The sequence below is a fragment of the Schistocerca cancellata genome, chromosome 2 (assembly GCF_023864275.1).
Source record: "Schistocerca cancellata isolate TAMUIC-IGC-003103 chromosome 2, iqSchCanc2.1, whole genome shotgun sequence".
NCBI lineage: Eukaryota > Metazoa > Arthropoda > Insecta > Orthoptera > Acrididae > Schistocerca > Schistocerca cancellata.
The window spans coordinates 808,711,689-808,718,952 of NC_064627.1; positions in this window are offsets into that span (position 1 = coordinate 808,711,689).

The following is a 7,264-nucleotide window of genomic DNA, read 5'->3' on the forward strand; positions in this document are numbered from 1 at the left end:
AAGGCAATAATTACATTGAAGTAAATGATGAAGGGTAACTGGAATGTTCTGCCAGTGAAAATATTCGTGCAGCATAATGAAGCAAACACACAACTTTCTGCAAAATCCACTATAACAAAGCTTGAAGTGTCAAGGTTTGATATTCTGGGTGAGTTGCCCAACAAATTGAAGAAGACCATCCACGGAAAAGCAGAAGCATTGATTCATTGACAGCAACACGGAAAATGAGAGATAACTAGCTAGCTTTTGGAGGAATCCTATTTCGTGGTAGGAGAAAAAAACCACACACACACAGAGCCATGTACACGTATGCCCCTACACAGTGTTGACTGGATGAACAGTGGTAGTACTGCATTTCGGCAAGTGGATTGGGTTGTACTGGAGGTTGAGTCGGGTGGGGTAGATAGAGAGGTGGGAGGCAGGGAGAGGAGTTGGAGGCTAGCATCTTAGAGGGAGGCAGTCAGTTTGCCAGACAGGAATGCTTGAGGGAGGGATGGCAGGTATTGGGGCTAGGCATGTCACACACAGTTGGTGCTGGTGGGGAGTGGCACACGCTGAAGGTGATATGAGGACACGAATTGGGGAGGGGTGGCAGGACGGAGGAAAGGGAAACTGTTGGATGGAGGATGTGGAGATAGTGGGTTCCTGGAGATTGCGGCCAGGGCAATTACAGGGCAGGAGGATGTGTTGCCATGATAACACCTATTTGTGTAGTTCAGAGGAGTTGGTGGTGGAGGGGAGGATCCAGGCGACCGGGTTGTGAAGCAGGTGTGTTGCGCTCAGCTGCATGTTGTGACACCTGCCACTGGATGGTGACAACTCTTTGGTGGCAGCCATTCATCCTGGTGGACAGATGGCTGGTAGTCATACTGACATAAAAAAAAACTGTACAGTGTTTGCAAGCAGATACGACATGGCTTATGCAGGTGCCCTGCCCTCTGATGGGTTAGGATATACCTGTGGCAGGACTGGACTAGGAATTGCTGGGTCGGTGGATTGGGCAAGTCTTGTGCCAAAGCCTACCAGAGATATGATCCCTGTGGCAAGGGGCTATGAATGGGACTGGCAGAGGGTTGGACTAGGATGTTGTGTCATTTGGGTGGGTGACAGAACACCACTTTAGGAGGCATGGCAAGGCTCTTTGGTAGGATGTCCCTAATTTCATGGCATTAGGAGGAATAGGGGTATGTGAGGATAAACAGCATACTGGGCAAGGTAGTTCATGACATTGCAGGTAAGTCGTCCACCAGTGGCTAAGCTGTACGGGAGTGCTTTTCTTATGTGAGAGGGATGGCAGCTGTTGAAATACGAGTGCTGTTGGTGGGTTTAATGTGGACAGAGGTGTGGATTGGGCCATCAGAGGTGGAGGTCAACACCCAGAAATGTGGCACATTAGGTTGAGAAGAACCAGGTGAAGTGGATAGGAGAGAAGGTGCTGAAGTTGTGAAGGAATGAGGACAGGGTCTTGGCCAAGTCTACATCATGAAGATATCAACAATAAACTTGAGCCAGACTAGTGCTTGGGAGGCAAGTTAGGTTTTCTCTAGATGGCCCTTAAAACGGATTGGCATAGGAGTGTGCCATGTGGGTGCACCACAGATTTCTTTGTAAGCATTCCCTCTACCCACGCCACCACATACCAGTCCATCTGTCAAAACGGAGCACTGGCATTGTTTTTCCAGCCAGTACCATGTAGGGGCATAGGTGTATGTATGAAAGCCTGTGCGTTTTCTGTGTGTATTTAATCTAGAAAAAAGTTCCTCGAAATGCTACCAAGTCTTCTCTCTTTTTTGTGTGTGCTTATTGAAGACTCAGCACTTCCATTTTCCGGTGAATAGTTTCCTTTAATCCTTCATTAGAGCAAAGCTCACACAACTTTAAACAACCAACAGCATATTTTTCTTTGAAAGGTAAGTACACATCTTCCTGATGTCTTTTTGTCTTCTAAACTGTTTTGACATTTTCTGAATAGACAGACAGTAGCAGAAATTCAACTTACATCACCATCATAGTAGAAAATCAGGACATGTTTTATCACATCCTACCTATTCTGTATTCCACTTATGGCTTTATTTCGACAAAATATCGTGACCTTCACGTGTTCAGTAGTGTTAAAAATGTTTGGATTTTTTCATTACTTTCTCTTAAACTCAACTTCTCTGAATTTTTTGCATTAAACTATTAACACTCTGTCCACTCAGCACTGCCATGTACTTACGACATTTTCCACTGTAACATGTACCACTTCTGATACAGGTAGCTGAAATTTTAATGATAAGCAATGAGACCTGGATCAAATGTATTCTGGAGGATGGTGGGGTCGGACACAAACTGAGAGGTATGAAGCATTTTTAATATTTTGGAAGACGGCCGGTGACTTGTAAGTTCCAGTTCCGGCACTGTTAAGAACCTGCATAATACAGACTTGTAAATCATTTTCTCGAAAGAAAGACACCTGACTACACTATGTTGTTTCATTTCCCCATGAGTGGGGGGGTGTTGGCAGTTTGCCCCAACTTCGTGATTTCCTGTCACAGGGGTCACAGTTTGCAGTAATTGATGGAAAGTCAAATAAAACAGAAGTGATTTCTGGTGTTCTCTTAGCCGTACGGGGTAGCCTTGCGGTCTGAGGCGCCTTGTCATGTTTCCCGTGGCTCCCTCCCTGTCGGAGGTTCGAATCCTCCCTTGGGCATGGGTGTGTGTGTGTGTCATCCTTAGCGTAAGTTAGTTTAAGTTAGATAAATTAGTGTGTAAGTCTAGGGACCGATGACCTCAGCAGTTTGGTCCCGTAGAAGCTTACTACAAATTTCCAAGTTTCTGATGTTCTCCAAGGCAGTGTTATAGGGCCTCTGCTGTTCCTTATCTATATAAACGATTTAAGAGGCAATCTGAGCAGTGATCTTAGGTCATTTGCAGGTGATGTCATTTATCATATAGTAAAGTCATCAGAAGTTCAAAACAAATTGCAAAATGACTTAGAAAAGATATCTGTATGTTGTGAAAATTGGCAGTTGTCCCTAAATGATGAAAAGTGTGAGGTCATCCACATGAGTGCTAAAAGGGATCCATTAAACTTTGGTTACACGATAAATCAATTAAATCTAAAAGTCGTAAATTCAAACACATGTCTAGGAATTGCAATTATGAACAAATTAATTGGAAAGAACACAGAAAATGTTGTGGGGAAAGCAGACCTAAAACTGCATTTTATTGGCAGAACACTTGGAAGATGCAACTGATCTACTAAAGAGACTGCCTACACAAAACTTGTCTGACCCATTTTGGAGTACTGCTGCAGGGTATGGGATCCTTACCGGGAAGGGTTAACAGAGTACTTCGAGAAAGATCAGAGAAGAGCAGCATGTTTTGTATTATCAAGAAATAGGGGAGAGTGTGTCACTGACATGATACAGGAATTGGGGTGGGCATCATCAAAACAAAAGCATTTTTCTTTGCGACTGAATCTTCTCACAAAATTTCAATTGCCAACTTTCTTCTCTGAATACAAAAATTATCATTACAATAAAATAAGGGAAATTAGAGCTCACACAGAAAAATACAGGTGTTTGTTTTTTCCACGCTCTTCAAGATTGGAATAATAGAAAATTGTTGTGAAGGTGCTTCAATGAACCTTCTGCCAGGCATTTAAATGTGTTTTGCAGAGTTGATGTAGATGCAGAACTTCACATTCATCCACTGCTGAAAGCTATATAATGTAGGAGGTAAAACTGCCTTACGGCATATTACACAAAACTTAATACCTGGGATAAGTGCAATACATTTATGCTTCCCTGCTGTGATTAGGTTAAAGAAACAACTTTCAAACATTTACCAGACTTTTTCCCCATACTTTTTAAAAGGGTCGCAGCAATTTCTGTGTCTACAAATGTTACACTGTCAATATTTTTTAAGCTACTTATCTTCATTACTTGAGTATTAGCTCGATTCAGACTTGTCATGTTTATGAAATCGATCTCTTTCCTACTATTAATAGTTTTTGGTACACCTCACTAACACAAAACCTATAAAACATTTGTTTTTTTCATGATGATTTCTGAATCAAGTGTGTGTGTGTGTGTGTGTGTGTGTGTGTGTGTTTTGCAGAAAAGAACTGGATGATTGAAGTTTGTACTGACACTAATAGTCTAATTAGCCAAGGATATAGTCTAATTAGCCAAGGATGTATTATAAAAAGTCTGCAAGAGGAGACAAGAAAGAGTTAGTGACTGATTTTTTCATTGTTGTTTAGCCATTTGAAGCAAGAATCATTACAGCTTTATTGAAATAGTACAAGATCTAGCAAGAAAGAAAAAAAACACCCTCCAGTTTCTTTTTAATATTGAAAGTATGTTAATGGGTATTATGTGAAGCAAAAATGATGATGGTGAAATTTCATTAAGACTTGTAAAAATTTCTATGCATGATTACCCATTTTTAATAATTTTATACTGTAGTTGATTCTTTTATCTTTACCATGAAACAAAATTAAATAACACTGATTAATAAATTAAAAAGCAGTTACAAATTAAAAGCCATCTTGTTACTCGATGTCACTTTGTGAAAATGACCCACATTTCAAATTGGCTTAACTATCCCCCATCAAAACAAGTTGAAAAATTATTTTAGCCATATTTCATTTTGTACTTTCTTACACCAAATTTTCACAAACACCTGGGTGATTTCACATGAAACAGGCCCAACTACAAAAGGCAGGACATGGATCTTAATAGGATGTGTGATCACCATAGGTGGACATGTTCTGCAACGTCCTCCATCCTGTCGTCAGTGGATGTGGACGTGCTGTAACAGATATCTTTGACACATCCCACATGTGCTCAATAAAGTTGGGGAAACGTGCAGTGCAGTCACTGTAAATCCTCTCATTCCAAGGGCTCCTCCACCTGCGCTATTCGATGTGGTTGCACAGTGTCAACCATAAAAATGAAGTCAGGGCTGAATGCACCCCAGAAAAGAGGTGCATAGGAAAGGAGTATGGTGTCACAATAACAATGTCTGGTAAGTGTACCATGTTCAAATATTTGGAGGTCAATGAGCCCTTGCAACATTTTCCCACACCTGGACCACCAAAATGATCATGTTAGAAAATGCTGAGTGCACCCCCCTTCCTCCCCCCCCCCCCCCCCCCCACATGGTGAGAGGTGGGAACATGATATGAATCTAGGAACATTATTGAACCTGATTGTTTTGGTGCTCATGGTGTTATGTTGTGGAGAGGCATAATGTTGCATGGACAGACTGACCTCCAAATCTTTGAACTCTGTACTCTCACTTAACATTGTGACAATGTACTAGAGTTCCCCATGTGCATCTTTCCAAGGGTGCATTTGGCCAGACTTTGTTTGTGGATAATGTTGCCGACCATGAACATCGCACGTGAAGCAACTCTTGGAACAAGAGGATACTCGGCAAATGGACTGGCTCACCCATTCCCCCCAACATAAGTCCCATTCAACATGAGTGGGATTTGTTGGGGATATACATTGCGGCACATCCATACGCACCAACGACCACCCCGTAGTTGCCAGCAGGCTGGGGAAGAAATGGACTGCCACTACACAAAAAATCCTTACCAAGCTTGTAGTCAGCATGGGGGCACACTGCACAGCAGGCATTGCCATCCCCGGTGATCACACTCCCTGTTGAGAATCATATCCCTCCTTTCGTAATGTCCACAGGACCATCATAAATTGGGGTGACTAGAGTGTAATTATTGTCTTTGAACAAAATTGTCACTTCTGTGTGTCTGTGTTATTTCTTTCACTTACCTTCTGTACCACACTTTAGTTATTCTTCCTATGTATGGTCGAAGTATCATTGAGGTATGTTATTTTTGCAGTGACATATCATACCTAAGTTACTTTCATCCTTAAGTTTTGCACACCAGTGTATAAACGCCAAGAAGTCTCTTTTTAATCCATATCCACATTTTGTTAACAATAGCCTGTCCTGTTATTGTGATGTAGATTCTTATAAATTCCATGTAGATGTCATGGTACTGTTTCTTGGTGTAAATTTAATACGGTTTCACCTTTCTTTAATGATAACAAACTTACTTGCAGCATTTTTAGTATAAACAAATAAAAGTGGATCATTTGGTAGATATAGGGTATGTTTAGAAAAATCCATCACCACAGGCTAGGCTTAGAAAATGAGTGATTTTACTCTCCGTCATTTTGACAGAGAGACTTTGTGAAAATTGCCATGATTATGTGATGCTGTGGGAATTTGATTTTTTGCTCATCCTTTTCTTTAGAGCACTGTGTATAATTTGTGGAATAGCTAAAAATCACAATGCAAGATATGGATGATTTATTATGATGGGTATTATTGCCCTTGACATTTCTAAGACAAATGGGGGGAGAGAGAACATTGATAATTTTGCATTGTTCACAGAATACAGCTGTCACCCCCCCCCCCCCCCCCTCAAACACACACACAATATCTTTAAACAGTGCCAAAAACCCACGTTTCATTTTCTGTCAAGCTGTATGCTAGGAAGTCTGATTTCAGTTGCAATGAAGTCCATACATATTTCAATCTCTATATCTCCTTTCAAATTCCAGCAACAATTTCCCAAGCAATGTTGCCAGCTGCATCAACTTCACAGCACTGTAATGAGTATTGTACAACCATATGTTCTTGAGAATTTTTTGATTTTATTTCACTTTTCAAATAATGGACCTCTGTAACCTTCTTACAAAAACACCATCCATGCCTTTAATGTCCTAAACACAATGGAGCTCACGGGTGCCACAGACACATGGCATTCTGAGTGAGGCACTGCTGTAATTGCTGGCAGTCATGTGACAATCAAGACGGTAAGTCTCAAGATGGGCAGCCTGTAATAATCCACAAAAATAAATCATGCGTAACTAGCCTGTATCTCAAGATTTACATTTCGATAGAAACTCTGCAAATGATCTGTGGAGTATGGAATGAACTCGGGGAATAATTACACAGTTTCTTTTAAATAGCAGTAACTGTCTTTAAACAAAGAAAAACTAGTATGTTCAGTTCTGTATGATCATGGCTGTAATCGAAGTCAAATGCTATAAAGCATTGGATAATGCTGGGTGAGAAATAAACAATTCAAAGAATAAAGACATATGTAACTGTACAGTGGGTTTGTTGAACGGATGGGCCCATGTGCCAGAACATTTAAGAATGTCCTTCAGAGCACACGCAGCCCTTACAGGCAGTGCCATTATGTGTTGCTTATCAAGAAACAAAATACACCTGATGT